Below are 18,203 nucleotides of genomic sequence, written 5' to 3'. Positions count from 1 at the left end.
AAGCTTTTCTCTGACTTCCACATATGCACTGTGGCACATGCCTGAACACACACACACACACACACACACACACACACACACGCACACACACGCACACACACACACACAGTAAAAGTTAAAAACGTGGAATCACCAGTGTAAATCTGACAGAAGACACCAAAGGTGTCCACTAAAAACAAATGGACGACAGAAGTAAGACCAGCGAGATGACTCAGGGGTAAAAAGGCATCCGCTGCTCAGGCCTGGTGAGTTTGAGTTTCAGAGCCTACCTAAAGGTAGAAAGAGAGAGCTGATTCTGTAAGTTGTGCTCTGACGGCCACACACCTGCCGTGGCATTCGCATGCCTCCCCCAGCACACCATAAATGAATGTCATTTAAAACTTAAAAAAATGAATGTATTAGGTAGAACAAAATGGAAGAAGATAATGGACTGGCCTCCACACACACACAGGGACACACCACACACACACACACACACACACACACACACACACACACACACACACACACACATAGGCACATACAGGCACACATACACATAGGCACACACACACATATGCACACACATGGGCACACATGCACACAGAGGCAGACACACACATGCAATGTGATCTTTATCATCCTCTTCCATGCTGGTTTTAGAAACACGACACCCAGGCAGTAACATGGCCAATCGGGTAAAGATGTCTGCTGCCAAGCTCAAAGACCTATGTTCTGGCCCTGAAACCCACATAAAAAATGAAAGGAGAGAACCAACTCCTTGAGCTGTCCTCTGACCTCCACACTCCTGCTGTGGTGGTTCATAGACACATAGGCAGGCGAGTGTGCGTACACACATACACACACCAAATTCAATTAAAATTTTAATTAAATTTTGAAAAAGAAATAGGACCCTCAGCCCCAGCATATCCTGATGAAGACGTATTCTGTTTCAGACGAAAACCCACTTAGTGATACAGCTGCTCAAAACTTTGTGGGGCGCTCCTGTCGCCCTCCCTCCCAGGGTACAGAGGGGGCACGCATTTTACATGACAATTATTGCTGCATTAGATGACATTCCCGTCCAGGCTTTGGCATTTAAATGACAAATGTCGTGTCTCAAAACCCAGCGTGAAAAAAAAAAAAAAAAAAAACAACCACATCTCTGCTGAATTGCTAACAGCGATTTTCATTTGCCAATTCCCAGCCCGAGCCCTGTCTTCGCTTGCGCGCGCGCGCGCGCGCGCGCGGCCACGTAATTCCTGTAATTTGGGAGATGAGTCACTGTGCCTGAGTCGTGACATGGAGAGGGAGGCGGCGCTCTCCCGAGGGCCCCCAGGACTCAGCCGGCTCCCGCTGAAGCGGAGCATCTTCCGGAAGGCAATCATTCGCCTCCTGTTTTTATTCTTTTGCAAGTCACAGGATTGACCTTTCTTACCAAGGCATTGCTCACTTTTCAGAAGATTTCCGTTAACATTTCGAAGTTGTAAACTGCAAAAATGCAAGGCCGGTGAGATGGCCCAGTGGTTAGAGAGGGCTTGCCACCAAACCTGACAACCTGAGTTCAGTGCCACAAGGTGTTCTCTGACCTCCATAAGCATGCCAAGTCAGGCTCCTGTGCGCTCTCTCTCTCTCTCTCTCTCTCTCTCTCTCTCTCTCTCTCTCTCTCTCTCTCTCTCTCTCTCTCTTTCTCTCTCTCTCTCTCTAATGTAAAAATGAAACACACACACACACACACACACACACACACACACACACGGTAAGGATGTCACTCAGCTGGTGGAGAATTCAAAAAGATTCCCAGTACTGCAAAAATCAGGCACGGCAGTGTACACCCGTGAGCCCAGCCCTCCAGAAGCAGAGGCAAGAGGGTCCTATTCAAGGTCATCCTCAGCTGTAGAGTGAGTTCGAGGTCCAGTGCTACAAGAGGCTCTGTCTTAAAAACAAAGCAAGAAGAAGAAGAAGGAAATCAGTTGTCCCAGAAACACACAAAACGCAGGGGATACTGCACACCACAAGAGAGTGAAAGGGAGCAGCTCACGGGCTGAACATCCACCCGACCCAGTTGAAGACCTGCCTGGTTAACACCCACAGGTAGAGTGGACACCCAAGCCCACCCACTAACACGCCAATATTTGTGTTTAAAGACAACATTGTTTCAGGGTAGGCCTTCCGAAGAAGTGAAATCAGTATGCAGGAGAGATACATGCCCGGACGACCGTATTCACCAAAGCATTATTTACAATAGCCAAGTGTAGATCAAAGACAAACCCATCTCAAAGTACACCATGCCTGTCTGCTGGTTCAGGCAGAAAGGAACTGTGGCGGCAGGAAGGGTCCTTCAGGCTGCCCCTTCCTCCCAGGAGCAGCAACAGGCCATAAAGATCCTTTGGGGAGGGCCGTCCTTCACACACCAAGGCTGAGACCCAGCCTTGATCACTGCAGGCTGGTGACTGGGGCTGCCCTGAACCTGTGTAAACACTTTGAAGTCGCCCTTATCTCCCCCCCAGCCTGACGGCCCCATATATCTCCTAGTGACAGCCCGGAGTTGACTCCCCCGGTCAGAGACCCATCTGTCATGTCTTTCCCTCTCAAACATATAACTCTTTGTCTGAAAAAGAGAAAGGCCTGCTTCAGACTTCACCCTCTTGCACGTGTAAAACTAATGAAACTTGTGTGGATTCTTCCTGTTCACAGAGGCAGCCAGAGCAACCTCAGAAGAACTAGGCAGGAAGAATTTTTTTTTTTTTTGGCACTGATTTACTTCTTTTTAATTTTATTTGCTTATTGAGTAGGGTGTGCACGTGCCATACTGCAACCCGTGTATGGAAGTCAGGGGACCACAACCTTTGGGAGCTGGTTCTCCCCTGTGTCATGGGGATCCAACTCACAGCATCTGTCTTGGCAGCAGGCACCTTCACCCCCTGAACCATCTGACCAGCCCATAGAATGGATCTTCCCTTCTCTCCTGTACAATGTCTGGTTTCCTCAGAAACTGTGGGCAGCAGTAGTTTACACACACACACACACACACACACACACACACACACACACACGCACGCACGCACGCACGCACGCATGAAACTACATGAAATAAATGTATTTTTATTTTGTTATTGTTGTTGTTTTCGAGACAGGGTTTCTCTGTGTAGTTTTGGTGCCTGTCCTGGATCTTGCTCTGTAGAACAGGCTGGACTCGAACTCACAGAGATCTACCAGGCTCTGCCTCTTGAGTGCTGGGATTAAAGGTGTGTGCCACCACTGCCCGGCAATAAATGTAATTTTTGAAAACAAAATCCACACCTATAGTCATCCATCAATGAATTATTATTTGCCAATTGGAAAGAAGTAAACCAAAACTTTTTAAAAAACCAACATTTAAAATAACAAAGACAACATCTTTTGTTTATGGCCCAACTGTCTCCAGTTTCCAGAGTCTCACTGAGACAAGGCTGTGCTTTGATTCTGGGGTGACTAAGTTGTCTTGATGTCTCTGGAGCATTCCTGATCTTTAGTGGTAAAAGTTCTGTACCCTCCCTCCCCCACAAGAAGTCAAAAGTCCTGTGGGGATAGAATAACCAGTGATCATTAATACCATTGTCTTTGGCTAGGGCGTGCTCATTCCTCAGCCTGGACCCATCCCAGCACAGAGGTTCAGGAGATTGCTTAAACACAGCCCGCAAGCCCTTGCTCTACCTCCATCACAAGAACCCACCCCCTAAACCCTCGATCAGCCACAACATTCCTTAGGGAACTGACATCTTACCTCAACAAGGTCCTTCGAACTGGGGCTGGGTCTCACATTTACGCCTTCTTCTATCCCCAGTTCATATTCTCCTCTCTCTCTCTCTCTCTCTCTCTCTCTCTCTCTCTCTCTCTCTCTCTCTCTCTCTCTCTCTTTTTCTCCTTTCATTCCCTCCTCCTTGATCCTGGTGTGAAATTCCACAGAAACTACCAAGAATTTCTTCCATCTGGGAAGTCTCATTGATTGTAATGTTTTTCATTTTCCCATGTATGCAATGTGCATGTAGGTAGATAAACATATTTTTGTAGGTGTGCAGGTACCTGTGCTTGGGTACATGTGTGTAGGGTTCACACACATGTGTATGCATACATGTATGGAAACCTGAGGTTGATCATCATCCTCAATCACACCTCTACCTTATTGACTGAGGCAGGGTCTGTCAATCAAACCGGAGTTCACTCTTGTGACTAACGTCAGCTCTGAGGATCCCCTGTCTCGGAGGGACTGCCTCACCCACCGTGCATATCTATGGGAACTTCTGGGGATCTGAAATCTGTTCCTCAGGCCTGCACGGCAAATGTTTTAATGCTGAGCAGTCTCCCCAGCCCCCTGAATTACACCATTGCGTGGAATTAACCTCTGGTCACCTTTCCAACTGTACCATAATTTCATACCCTTCACCCCCAGACTATCTCCCACCAGGTGATATCACAGCAGACTTTTCCTCTTCTCCACCGCCTCCATCCTGCTCCACACACTGCCTTCCCTGACTGAAGACATCAGAACCTACTCGGGGCTACTCTGCATCCATCCTTCCCTTCCCATCAAGTGTCAGCCCTGCCAAACTGTGAGGAACACCCTGATGTCATAACAGCTGCAGTGTCTCTAGGCAATAGGAATTGAATTTTCCAGCTCCCCTGTCATCTCATGGGACTCTCATCAGATGCATGTTACACTGTTAACTGGAATATCCTCACACACTCAGAATTGGAACTGGACCATGGGAGGGGAAAGGCATACGGTGGTGAGAATTTGTTAGAATGCTTTACTCCTTTTTTGTTTCATGTGTGTGCCTGTGTATGTGTTAGCAGAAGTGTCCAAAGGTTCACTTTTGGGGATTAGGAGACGGCATGTGGGGGTCTCTCCTTCTACCATGTAGGTTCTTGGGGTCCATCTGGGTGGAAGATGCCTTTATCTACTGAACCATTACTCTGGCCCCGATGGAAAGAATTTAGCAAAAACCTGACTATGTATATTCCTCCAAAATTCAAATATTAAAAATGTGTGGAAGTACATGCCTCAAATCTTGGCACCAGAGAGGCAGAGGAGGATGGATCTCTGTGAGTTCAAGATCAGCCATGTGTAATACAATACCACCACAGCCATGTCTATATAGGAAGTTCTAGGCTAGCCATGGCTACATAGTGAAACCCTGTCTCAAAAAAATAAGATGGAGTTGGGCCAACCTGAGAACCTGAATACACATGTGACCTATGGAACACATGTGCAAGTACACACACACACACACACACACACACACACACACACACACACACACACACAGAGACAGAGACAGAGACAGAGAGACAGAGAGATAGAGACCAAAAGTCTATTGTCTATTGTCTACTATGATTAAAATCTTTTCATTCTCGCCAGGCGGTGGTGGCGCACGCCTTTAATCCCAGCACTCAGAAGGCAGAGGCAGGCAGATCTCTGTGAGTTCGAGGTCAGCCTGATCTCCAAAGTGAGTTCCAGGAAAGACGCAAAGCTACACAGAGAAACCCTGTCTCAAAAAACAAAAACAAAAACATCTTTCCATTCTCTTCACACAGATGGGAAAGTAGACATTTCAAAATTGTTCTGAGTCACACAGGCAGCAAGCAGAAGGAAGAGGCAAGGCTCAGATTCAGTATCACCTGATTACAGGGATGCTCCTGTAATCGTCAAAGGGAGTGTCTCTAAATTAGTTCCCTGTGGTTGCTACAACAAATGATCTCAAATTGCGTGACTTTTAGATGACAGAAAGCTATTCTCCTCCATTTCAGAGGCTGGGGGTCTGAAGTCAGTGTCTACTGTGCCGGTTCTCTCTGGCTCTGAAGATGAATCCCCCTCTCTTCCCCCCGGGCTTTTGCCTGTGGCCAACCATGTTTGGCATCCCTCTGCCTGAAGACCTTACTCCAAGCTCTGTCTTCACCACCATAGGCTTTGCCTGATTGTGTCCTTTTGGGTTTCCTATAGGAAAACACCCTTAGATTCAGAGACCACCCTCTCCAAGGTGACGGCCTTCATCATAATGACTTCTGTTTGAAAATATCTCAATTATAGTTAGCGTGTGTGTGTGTGTGTGTGTGTGTGTGTGTGTGTGTGTGTGTGTGTGTGTGCGCACATGCATGTGCATGCGTGCCATGGCTTGCAAATGGAGGTGAGAGGATAACTTTGGGGCATTTCTTCTCTCCTCCTCCTGTGTGGGTCCCATGGATCAAACTCAAGTCACTGGCTTGGTGGCAGGCGTGTTGACCCACTGAGAGCAGTCTCTCCAGCCCTCAGAAACATTCCAGATAACATCATACCTGAGGCTATAGGTGAATTTGGGGGTGAGGAGCACCATCCAACCCCCAGAAGCATTTCTTCCCCATTACTTACCGAATCTCCTCCCACTGAGGATCAATACATCCCATAGACTCTACTTCCGTACTCCTTAAATCCATCCCCCATCCTCCATCTCTGTAAATATCACACTAGACAAGGGTACCAAAGTATCTCCTTGGATATGAAACAATGTTCTCCCCAATAGGCTCCCCATCCCAGTAAAGCCCTCCAGTTATCCACACTCCCCACAGCAACTAAGGGAGCATTTAAAACAAAACAAAACAGATCAGATGACATGGCTTATGAGAACTTAGAGCTCTTCAATGCCCTCCTAAGATCTGGCAGTGAGGGGCCAGCAGGATTGCTCAGTGATGTCCTTGCCACCAAGGTTGACAGCCTAAGCTACATCTCTGGAACCTACAAGCTGGAAGGAGAGAACATACTCTTAAGTGTTGTCCTCTGGTTTTCATACACGCACTGCGGCATATGCGTGTGAACGCTCACCCACTCAAATTAATAAAAAATAAAAAAAGAAATCCTAACTCATAGTGAAGTCCAGACTCCCTAGTGACAGATACCTAAAGGAAATAACATGAAAATATCTAGAAAAATATGTGCATTTTTCATCTGGCTCAGGTCAGGATTTATCTAAGGTATAAAAACACAAAATCTTGAATCTGCACAAAATCTCAAATCTGAAAATGGTCATGACCTTGATTCTGCAGACACACAAAATCTTGAGTCTGAGCTGGGTAGTGGTGGCGCACACCTTTAATCCTAGCACTTGGTTGGCAGAGGCAGGTGATTCTCTGTGAGTTCGAGGCCAGCCTGGTCTACAAAGTGAGTTCCAGGACAGCCAAGGCTATGCAGAGAAACCCTGTCTCGAAAAACCAAAAAAAAAAAAAGTGAATAAATCAAAAGAAATAAAAAATAGTTTAAAAATTAATTTGCAAAATAAATAAATATAAATATATTTTTTAAAAAAACAAGAGCTGAGGAGACAGCCCAGTGGTCAGTACTGCTCTTCCAGAGGACCCGAGTTCAATTCTCAGCATCCACAGCCAGTGGCTTACCACTGCCTGTAACTTTAGCTCCAGAAGCTCCAACACCTTCTTCTGGCCTCCTTGACACACACATCTATCTATACATTTAATTCAAAGTAATCCAGCCATGGTGATTCATGGCTTTAATCCCAGCACTTGGGAGGCAGATGCAGGCCGATCTCTGTGAGTTCAAGGCCAGCCTGGTCTACAGAATGAGTTCCAGGACAGCCAGGGCTATACAGAGAAACCCTGTCTTGCAAAACCAAAAACAAACAATAATAATAGTAATGATAATAATAACCAAATAAACAAAATAATTTAATTACATGGCTAGAGAGACAGACGATGGATGAATAGACAGAGTGGATGGGTGGATGATACTGTGAAGGGTCTTTTGAATGGGGAGTCATCTCCTTTGAAAACAATCCTGTGACCTGATCGGCTCTAAACGGTAGAGGGAAAACTGGTGAGAAGCGGCGAGCTCTCGCGTAACTCGCCAAACAGATGGTTAGTATTAAGTACGCTTTTTTCATATCTTGGAAGGGGCTGCCTCCCACATGTCTGCAAGAAAGCAGTGTTCTGCCTCCATCACTTGGATGTACATCCTGCCTGCGATCCAACACCGCCCTGAGCTCACTGGAAACCCAGGAAATTCTGGAGACCCAAGGGTCCACGTGGCCAGGCAGCCTTGTGTGAACGTTCTAACCCCTAACTTGCTTCCTCTCTCTTGGAAACGCTCCCTCTGTCTGCTCACGCTCAGCAGGGCCAGGGTGAGGGGGAGTGGGGTGCAGCCTCCAACAGGGTGCAACATTTTAAAAGGTGAGGGGCAAACATCTCAGCAACACAGGCAAATGACAGCTCAATGGAAGAATTTTTTTTAACGTCCATTTTTTTTTAACTCTTGGGGAAAAATAACCAGAGGTGAAATATTAACATCATGGTGGTTTGTTTTTGCTTTATTTTATTTATTTTATTGAGACAAGGTCTCTTGTATCCCAGAACGGTCTTGAACGGCTGATCTTTCTGACTTTATGGAATGCAGAAATTACAGGCATTTCACACCGTGGTGCCGAGGCTCCAACTCAGGGCCTCCTGCGTGGTAGGACAAGCGCCGTGTCCTAACTAAAATCCCAGCCCAAATATCGAATGTTAACTGAGGATAGGGTGGGCAGCAGGATGAGGCGAGGGAGGTGCCATTTGTCAAGGGCAGTATCTGTCCTGTTTTCTGGGGGAAGAGTTTGGCATTGCGTTCGTGGTGGGTTCTCTGTGTTGCCTTTAATTTCCTGTGGTGGGGTCCGTGCGTGTGTGCCTCCTTGTGGGCAGGAGTAGAGGCCAGCATTTGTCGTTGGGATGTCTTTTCCCGTTGATTCTCTGCCTTATTTTTTGAGAGAGGGTCTCATACCAGACTGTAGCAGGAAAACAGCCTAGCCAGTGAGCCCCTTGGGTCTGCCAATCTCCGTTCCCCCCACCCCTCCACGCCCGCCCTGTGCCCAGTCCTTGGGTTACAGGCATGGGTTTCCACGCCAACCTTGTGAGTGGGGTGCTAAGGAGCCAAACTCAAGTAAGTCCCGATGCTTGCACAGCATTCTCTTTACCCACCGAGGCACCTCCCTAGCCCTGCGTTGTTTCAAATTTCTCTAAAATACTGTATTTGTGGCATAGGCCTGCAACCCCAACTGCTTATGAGGCTAACACGGGAGGGTTGCAAGCTCCAGATTTCCCTTGGGGCTGACAAGATGGATCAGTGGATAAAAGAGGCCTGCTGCCAAACCAGCTGCTTGAGTTCAATCCCAGGGACCCACAGGGAAGGAGAAAAATCAGCTTCCAAAAGTTGTTCTCTAACCTCCACACGTCACACACACACACACACACACACACACACACACACACACACACACACACACACGCACGCACACACGCACACACACTCACACACACACTCACACCCATACACACACCACACACACCCACACACACACACACACTCACACACACTCACACACACACTCACACACACATACACACACACATACACACATACACACACACATACACACACACTCACACACACACACACACAGACACACACACACACTCACACACACACACACACTCACACACACTCACACACACACACGCACGCACGCGCACACACACACACACACACACACCACCACCACCACCACCACCACCAACAACAACAACAACAACAATAATAAATTTAAAAATTAAAAAGCCTTAACTAGACTACAGAGTAAGTTCAAGGCCAATCTGGGCACTAAGTAAGATCCTATCTCAAAACTAACAAAACCAGCCGGGCGCAGTGGTGGCGCACGCCTTTAATCCCAGCACTCGGGAGGCAGAGCCAGGCGGATCTCTGTGAGTTCAAGGCCAGCCTGGGCTACCAAGTGAGTTCCAGGAAAGGCGCAAAGCTACACAGAGAAACCCTGTCTCGAAAAACAAAAACAACAACAAAAACTAACAAAACCAGGCCTGAGATGTGGCTCAGTGGTAAAGCACTTGTCTAGCATGAACAAGAAGCCAGGATTAACCCTCAGTACCACGTAAAAATATTTCATGAGAACTACAAGTGTCATAGACCATAGACTCGCTCGCCTGCCTATCCTGTGTGAGTACCTGGGTTCCAGCCCCACCGCTGGAGAAAGGCAAAAAGAAAAGAAAAGGCAAGATGACATGAAAATAATATTTACTTAGAACAATGAGGTTCTTGGGGGCCAGGGACAACAGAAGCTACACTTGCCTGACCTAGTCACTTATGTCCAACTGGTCTCTAAGTCCTCAAGGCCAGCAATCTAGTCCTCTCGGCCAATAGATCCAGCTTGAACGGCTAACAGCAACCCGCTCCTAACCACACCCCCATCTCATCCTCCCCATGAGAACTTATCACCTCTAAATAACAGGATAAAATGGCAAGCTAATTCTCTTTCCTTGTTTTTCCCCAAAGTCTAAATCCTTCCATCTCTGCCTCCAGCTCCCCACATCTGGACATTTTCAGATGCTGTACACTCCAACTGACCTCCATGCTGCCACCAACGGCCTGAGCTGTCATGTCTGACTCCGGGCCTGTTTTCTCACCTCCTTCCCGTCCTCTGCCCAGAGGTTTCCCAGAATGCAAGCTGATTGCATGGCTGGGAGGTCCCAGCAGCTTGTTCAGCATTTGAGATAACAGAGTTTCCCATAAACAGCATCAATCTCTAGCCAGTTCTCCCCCGCAGCTCATCCAAAAAGAACTTGCTATACGCACTAGAGGGCTTCTAACAATTCTGTGTAACACTGGCTCATCATTTTATTTTATTTTATTATGTTTCTATGTCCGTGCAAGGTGTGTGTATGGCATGTATATGTGTGTGCACATTTGTGTGTGAGTCAGTGTTCACAGAGGTGAGTCCTGGTGCCATGTGGCCAGCACACATGTGGAGGTCTGAGGACAACCTGAGGTGCTGGTCCTCCCATTGTTTGTATGGTCATCCACATTGTTTGAGACAGGATATCTTTGTGGCTCATCACTGTTCAAGCCAAGCTGGCTGGCCCTTGATCCAGGCATTTGCCAGTCTCTGACTCTCATTTCACTGTGGGAGTGCTGGGATTGTAGGCATGCATCACCTTGAAAGGCAAATACTTTACCCGCTGAGCCACGTCCCCAACCTACTAGGTAGCAATATGCTTCCAGCAACCCCATGATACTTCCTAATTTTTTCCTTAATTTTTTTTTAAGAAATGAGAATGCATTTATTGTACACATGCATGGTTTGTACAAATTCCTCGTGTAAATGGGTTCTTCGACGACATTTTTGTCATGTGCCTTGATGATGTTGACCTCTGGTTACCATTTCACATCCGTTTTCCCCTTTTCCCTAGTCTTCTTCCTCTTCCTTTATAGCAGAGCACTTGGGAGGCGGAGGAAGGAGAATCAAGAGTTCAAGGTCAACCTCAGCTACATAGTGAGTTCAAGGTCAGCCTGAGCTATAGGACACCTTGTGTCAACATAAAAACAAGGGCTTGAGGAGATGGCTCAGGGGGTAGGAGTGCTTACTATCCAATGAGAACCTGACTTCAGATTCTTAGGACCCTCATTTTAAAAAAAAAAAGACAGGTGTGGTCATGTGTGTCTCTCTGAATGCAGACACAGGAAGAGCACCAGGGCTTTGCTGGCTGCCCGCCTAGCTCTAGGTTTAGTGAGAGATCCTGCCGAAAAGGAATACCATGAAGAGTGATAGCACAGGACCTCCCACCTCCTCTGGCTTCCTCATGTGTACATGGGTGTGCACAGGAATGCACGCACACACACGCACATCTACACACACAGTTTATTTAGAATATTTTTTTATTTTTGACTTTATAACATTATTACATTATTGCATCATTTCTCACCTTCCCTTTCCCCCTTCCAACCATGCAGCCCCTTCTTTTTCTCTCTCAAATTCATGGCCTCTTTTTCTCTAATTGCTGTGACATATATGTGTATACATATTCCTAGACACATAAATACAACCTGCTCAGTTTATATAATGCTACCTGTATGTATATTGTCTCAGGGCTGACCACTTGCTATTGGATAGACAACTGGGGTACCCTCCCCCGGGAAAGACCATTTATCTTGCCCTCAGCTTTCCCAAGTTGCCCTTTGTTCTTGCTCTGGGTTTGAGGCCCTTGACGCTTTGCACCTTCCCTGTTACCATGTCCATTGGAGTCATCATTTTTCGGGTCTTAGTTAGGCAGCCATGTTGGTGAGACTTCTTGGGTGTAGCCTCTCTGACATTTCTAGGAGACAGAATCTCACAGCAAGTCTTTCCTTCCCTTTTTTCCACTGTGGTCCCTGAACTTTAGCTGTAGGAATTGATATACACAATTTTAAAAAGCAAATAGTCTCCATTCTACTTGTGGGGTGTGTGTGTGTGTGTGTGTGTGTGTGTGTGTGTGTGTGTGTGTGTGTGATACATATCTATTAGGTTCCACATATGAGATAAAATATGCAATATTTGTCTTTTTGAGTCTGGCTTAATTTTCAAACCATATGACAACCTCCAATTCTGTCCACTTACTTTCCTTTGGAAAAAGAAATTGATTTATTTTAATTTTATAGGTATGAATGTTTTGTCTGCATGCATGTCTACGGACCACATGCATGCCTGGTGCCAGAGTTCAGAAGAGGGTGTTGGGCTCCTTGGAAATGGAGTTACCAGCAGTTGTGAGCCACTGTGTGGATGCTGGGAGCCAAACCCAGGCCCTTCGCAAGAGCAACAAGTGTTCTTAACCACCGGACCATCTCTCCAGCTGCTACCATCCATTTTTATTGCAAGTAACATAATTTCCTCTTTTTTTACTTTTACGACAGAAGAGAGCTTCAGTTGGATCTTCAGCAGGTGATGCCATCTGGTCCAGGGTCTCTCTTGTCTTGCACTGTGGACATTCAGCACTGGAGAATTCTTTGCTTTGTGAGTGAGTGTATGGGATTTGTGGGAGGAAATTTTTAGTCCCTACCTCTACATACCAGTAAAGGCTTTATTTTTATCACATTTTTTATAGTGTGTGTGTGTGTCTGTGTCTGTGTGTGTGTGCATGTGTGTGTGTATGTATTTATGCCCACATGTATCTAAGTCAGGGGACAACTTGCAGGAGTTGGTTCTCTCCTTCCACCATGTGGGTCCAAGCTACAGAACTCAAGTCATCAGTCTTGGGAACAAGGCCCCCTTACCCACTGAGCCATCCCTTTAGCTCACAAGTTCTTCTTGTGTGGCAACTACACCTGCCACATGTCTCCACTCTTATCGGAGATCAAGTTTCAGCCAGGACTGGCTCCTGTCGCTTTGTTTTGATTTTACCTCTTCCGACTTTCACCTTTCACAGGAGACCACACTGGCTTCCCATGAGCTTTTGGAATATCAAACTTCAAACTGATGTAACTGAGAGTTTTAGATTTAACAGCTACAAAATAGTAAAATAGTACATCAAAACCCGATGGTTGAGGCTAGAAAGAGGACTCAGTGGTTTAAAACACTGGCTGCTTTTCCAGAGGACCCAAGTTCAGTTCCCAGGACCCATGTAGTGGCTCCCAATCATCTGTAAATCCAGTTCCAGGGGATTCAATGCCCTCTTCTGACTTCTGCAGGCACCAGATACACACATGGTACACAGACATACATACAGGCAAAACATTCATGCACATAAATAAAATCTTTAAACACACACATACACACACACACACACACACACACACACACACACACACACACACATACACCAAAAAAATTGTTGGAGCTGGGAATGGGGATCAGTTGGTAGAGTGCCTGTCTAGTGTGAAGCCCATAAATTTCATACCGTCACTCACACATCAAGTCCTGGGTCTGATCCTCAGCACCAAGTAAACTGAGGCATGGTGGCACAGGCCTGGGCAGTAGAAACAGAAGGATAATCCTTGGCTACAGCAGGGAGTTCAGAACACTGTGGAAGATAAAAGTCTTTGTTGTCTTGAAAGAGAGAGAGAGAGAGAAAGCAAGCAAGAAGGAAGGAAAGAAAGAAAGAGAATTCTTATTTTTGAAGTCTATTTAAAAAGAAAAGGGTGGGGCTGGAGAGATGGCTTGGCAGGTAAGGGAATCTATTGCCCTTGTAGAGGACTCAAGTTCGATTCCCAGTATCTACCATCAGGAGGCTTTAACTGCCTTTAACTCCAGCTCCAGAGGATCTGACTCCTATGGCGTCCACAGGCACTGCACTCATGGATACACACACACACACACACACACACACACACACACACACACGCACACACACACTTAAAAATGAAACAAAGTCCTTAAAGTAATAATAAGAAGAGAGAGGGCCAACCAAAGGACCCAGCAATTAAAAGCGCTTGCGTGCTACACTAACACCCTAGCGGAATCCCCAGAACTTGTGTGGAAAGGCTAAATATGGTAGTAGCTGACTTGTGTAATCCCAGAATTCCTGCAAGAGGATGGAAGACAGAGATGGGGAGAGCACTCGGAGGAGCTGTCTACGGCATAGTGCAGCCCAGCTGCACAAATAACCAGAAAGAGCCCACCTTCGTACAAGTGGAGGCAGACTCCTGACTCCTGAAGCTTGACCTCTGACCTCCACTCATGCACTGTGGGATATGCTTGCTCATACCCACAAAACAACAGCAACAACAAAAAGTAAATCTTAAAAGAAAAGGAAAGGAGAAAGAAAAGGAAAATCAGATGTTTGCTTCATCTCCAACGCACCCGGAGCTTCAAAGGCTTGTCCGTCCTTCTGAGGAACACATGAAATATTGATAGGCTTATCATCTCTCTGGCCCCTGCTATCTGCGGCGGCCACCCCCTCTGAGCAGACTTCGCAAGCATTCCCCCACATGGGGCTGTTTCACTGGAAAGTGCCCATCTTTGAACTTTGAAAAAAAAAACCCAAACATTTAGGGATTTATCAGCCACATCTTCGGGGTGTGCACCCTCAGAAGGAGTCTTCACCCCAAATCCCCGAGATAAGAGTTCTCTATTCTATCTGCAGCCTGCCTGGAATGTGCGCCGCCTCACAGCCTCTTTCCTCGGGTATCCGAGTTCTTATTTCGAGCGGCATATTGATAAACCATTCGCATTCCAGACGAGACCACTAACTAACCTCAGTCTAGAGGAATGAAAAGTGTGTGTGCGCGCGCGCACGCGTGTGGCGGGGGTGGGGAGTGTAGAAGAAAACCATCTTTGTTCCATTCCTCTTCCACTAGCTACAGGACAGCAGTGTATTTTTGTCATTCTTTTTTTTTATTTAAATTTATTTTTCATTTTACAAACCAACCCCAGTTCTGCCTCCCTCTCCTTCTCCTGCTCCCCCATCTCTTCCGCCAAACCACCCCCCATCCGCTCTTCAGAGAGGATAAAGCCTCTCTCGAGGAGTCAGCAAATTCTGGCACATCCACTTGAGGCAGGACCAAGCAACACCCCCCCCCCCCCCCCCCCCCCCCCCCCCCCCCCCCCCCCGCTGCATCAAGGCTGAGAAAGGTGTCTCACCATAGGGAACGGGCTCCAGAAAGCCAGCTCATGCACTAGGGACAGATCCTGGTCCCACTGCCAGGGGCCCCACTAACAGATCAAGACACACACACCACTGTAGCTACAAGACAGTAGTGTTATCTGACCTCGAACATCTCCCAGGCAGGGTGCAGAAGCCATCCGGACGGGTGACACGGAAGGAGTCCGGGTCCCCTCATCCAGCAGCCCAGAGTTCCACAACAAAATGGCACAGAGTGGGGGTGACTTGAGCAACAGAAACTGATTGCTTTTTCACCATTCTGGAGGCTAAGAGTCCATGTTAGAGGTGACGGTGGTTGCTGGTTCCTGGTGAGGGCTTTCTTCTCGGCTTGCAGTTGTTCTCACAGGGTGGAAGGAGGACAAGGAAGAGAGGAGGAAGAGAGGAGGAAGAGGAGGAAGGAGGGAAGGAAGGGAATCCAGAAAAACCGAGAGTTGATCTGGGGAAGAGGGCCTCGTGAGGTGGCTCGGTGGTTCAGAGCACTTGCTGCTCTTGCAGAGGACCTGGGCCTCAGTTCCCAGCACCCACATCAGGGCCTCTGCAAACCTCTTCTGTACTCTTAAGGATACTGCGTGAACATGCACGTACACACACACACACACACACACACACACACACACACACACAATTAAAAGTAAAATAAACCACATTTAAAAAGTATTGACCTGGTATCATCTCCTGCTCCTTGAAGGAAAGTCCCACTGGGGCTCACCCTGTGATAAACTTTAGTGGCCTCCTCAAAAGAACTTTCTCCAGAGATAATCAGTTTGGAGTCCAACCCTCCTTATAGGAACTCTGAGGGAGAGGACAAGATCATTAACAATCTCTGACGGCATGGGACCTTCCCAGGGCCGCTTGAGCTTTCTGCCCCAGAAGAACAAGGGACTGTAGCCATCCCACAGACACAGGACCAGCTACACCGCTGTACTTGAGGCTGCCTCCCTGACTTGCACACACTCACACGCCCTCTCTCACTCTGAAATCCACAGCTCTGTGTCACATGACGCCACACAGCCTGCAGAAGACCCAGGGAGAAGGCACCGTCCCTACCCATATCTGAACTGAGGAAGGGAGACCCCCCAAGAGCTGGGCGAATGAGTCGCTTGCCAACGTGGGAGGAAAAGACTTACTGAAGAATCCCTCACTCTTGGTGACAGAGTGCTTGGTGACTAAGGCCATCTGGGAGGAGCTTCTGAGAGAGTTGTTCTTAATAGGCCACGGACATCTCTATTTAGATATATAATCCACATGTGGGTGTATGTGTTTGTATATGTACTTGTGTGTGTACTTGTATATAAGTATATGCGTATGTGCTTGTGTGTGTATGTGTATGCATATAGGTGAATACATGTGTGTCTGCATGGATATATACGTGTGCATATGTGTGTGCGTGCTTATGTATATATATGCATACCTGTATGTATATGTGTATATGTGTGAGTTTACATATGCATTTGTATGTGTGTATTTGTGTATATGTGTATGTATATATGTGTATGTGTGCCTGTATACGTGTGAATGTGTATATGCATATATGTGTGTGCATGTATATATATGCATGTGGATATATGAGTGTAAATCTGGGCTTACATGTATATTTATATATGTATTTGCATACATATATGTATCTGTACATGTGTTTATATGTGTTTGGGTGTATGTGTATATATATGTATATGTGTATGTGTATGTGTATGTATATGTGTATACATATGTTTATGTGTATATATATGTGTATGTATATGTGTATGTGTATGTATATGTGCATGTGTATGTATATGTGTATGTATATGTATATGTGTGTGTGTATGTGTATACATGTATATGGATGTATGTGTATGTTTGTGCATTTGTGCATGTGTATATATGTGTGTGCGCATATGTACATGTGTGTGTATATGTACATGTGTGTGTATATGTGCTGTGTGACACCTTTGCAGGGGAGATGTGACAGATGTCTTCTCACCCCAGATAGGGAACCAAGGGTAGGCCACAGTAGGGATACCACCAAAGTCCCATTTGGTGAACCCATGAGTTACCCTGGGGTTCCTCACAGGAGTCTGAGTGAGAGGTTAGTTACAGGAGCAGAAATGACTCCAGGACAGCTGCGCCATCAGAACCCACCCCAGGGTGAGGACAGCTCATTAAAGCTGGGCGCCCGGAGCACACAGCACAGCCCATGGGCCGCCCAGCGGGTTGGACAGTGTCCTTTCTGGGTCGCTCTGCTGGTCTCTTCTTCCTCCAGGCAGCTCAGCTGGCCTGAGAGTGTCTCTCAGCAGTCCCTACTGCTCGTACAACCTTGGGGGATGGGGGGTGTCTAGTGAATCCAGTCGTTTTCAGTGACTTCTTGAATCCGGTTGTTTTCAGTGACTTCTTGAATCCAGTCGTTTTCAGTGACTTCTTGAATCCAGTCGTTTTCAGTGACTTCTTGAATCCAGTCGTTTTCAGTGACTTCTTGAATCCAGTCGTTTTCAGTGACTTCTTGAATCCAGTCGTTTTCAGTGACTTCTTGCCGTCTTTTAGTTGCTTATTTCCTGAGCTGAGCAAGCTTCCTGCAGGATGGTGTTTTCCTTCCCCTTAGAACACTCTTGTGTCTTGAGGTGACTCCCTCCCTCCAACGTGAAAGCTTTTAACTTTGGAGGAAACTCCTACACAATACTGTGTGTGTAGATGTGTGTGTTGTGCGTGTGCGTGTGTGTGCGCACGTGTGCGTGTGCGCGTAATAGGAAGCAGAAAGGAAGCTCTCAGAGGGGAGAACAGTCCTGGCAGAAGAGGGCTGACTGAGGAAGGCAGGGAGAGTAACTAGA

At 46.8% G+C, this 18,203-nt stretch overlaps 1 protein-coding gene across 6 annotated transcripts in view; it reads left to right on the top strand.

The window, feature by feature from the left end:
• LOC128095524 (ubiquitin carboxyl-terminal hydrolase 29-like) overlaps positions 1–18,203 on the top strand; it is a 225,383-nt gene that overhangs the window by 157,995 nt on the left and 49,185 nt on the right. The window contains exon 3 of one of the 6 annotated variants that reach the window (XM_052714569.1): positions 12,713–12,812. The exons of the other annotated variants lie outside the window; for them this stretch is intronic. The gene's annotated coding sequence lies outside the window, so the exon portion shown is untranslated. The remainder of the gene's footprint in view (positions 1–12,712; positions 12,813–18,203) is intronic. 6 annotated transcript variants of the gene reach the window in all.

This window comes from Peromyscus californicus, unplaced genomic scaffold, assembly GCF_007827085.1.
Source record: "Peromyscus californicus insignis strain IS unplaced genomic scaffold, ASM782708v3 Scaffold_4__1_contigs__length_199733344, whole genome shotgun sequence".
In the NCBI taxonomy this organism is placed as follows: domain Eukaryota; kingdom Metazoa; phylum Chordata; class Mammalia; order Rodentia; family Cricetidae; genus Peromyscus; species Peromyscus californicus.
The sequence above is the reverse complement of the archived record's forward strand: the minus strand, read 5'-3'. Positions and strand labels throughout refer to the sequence as shown.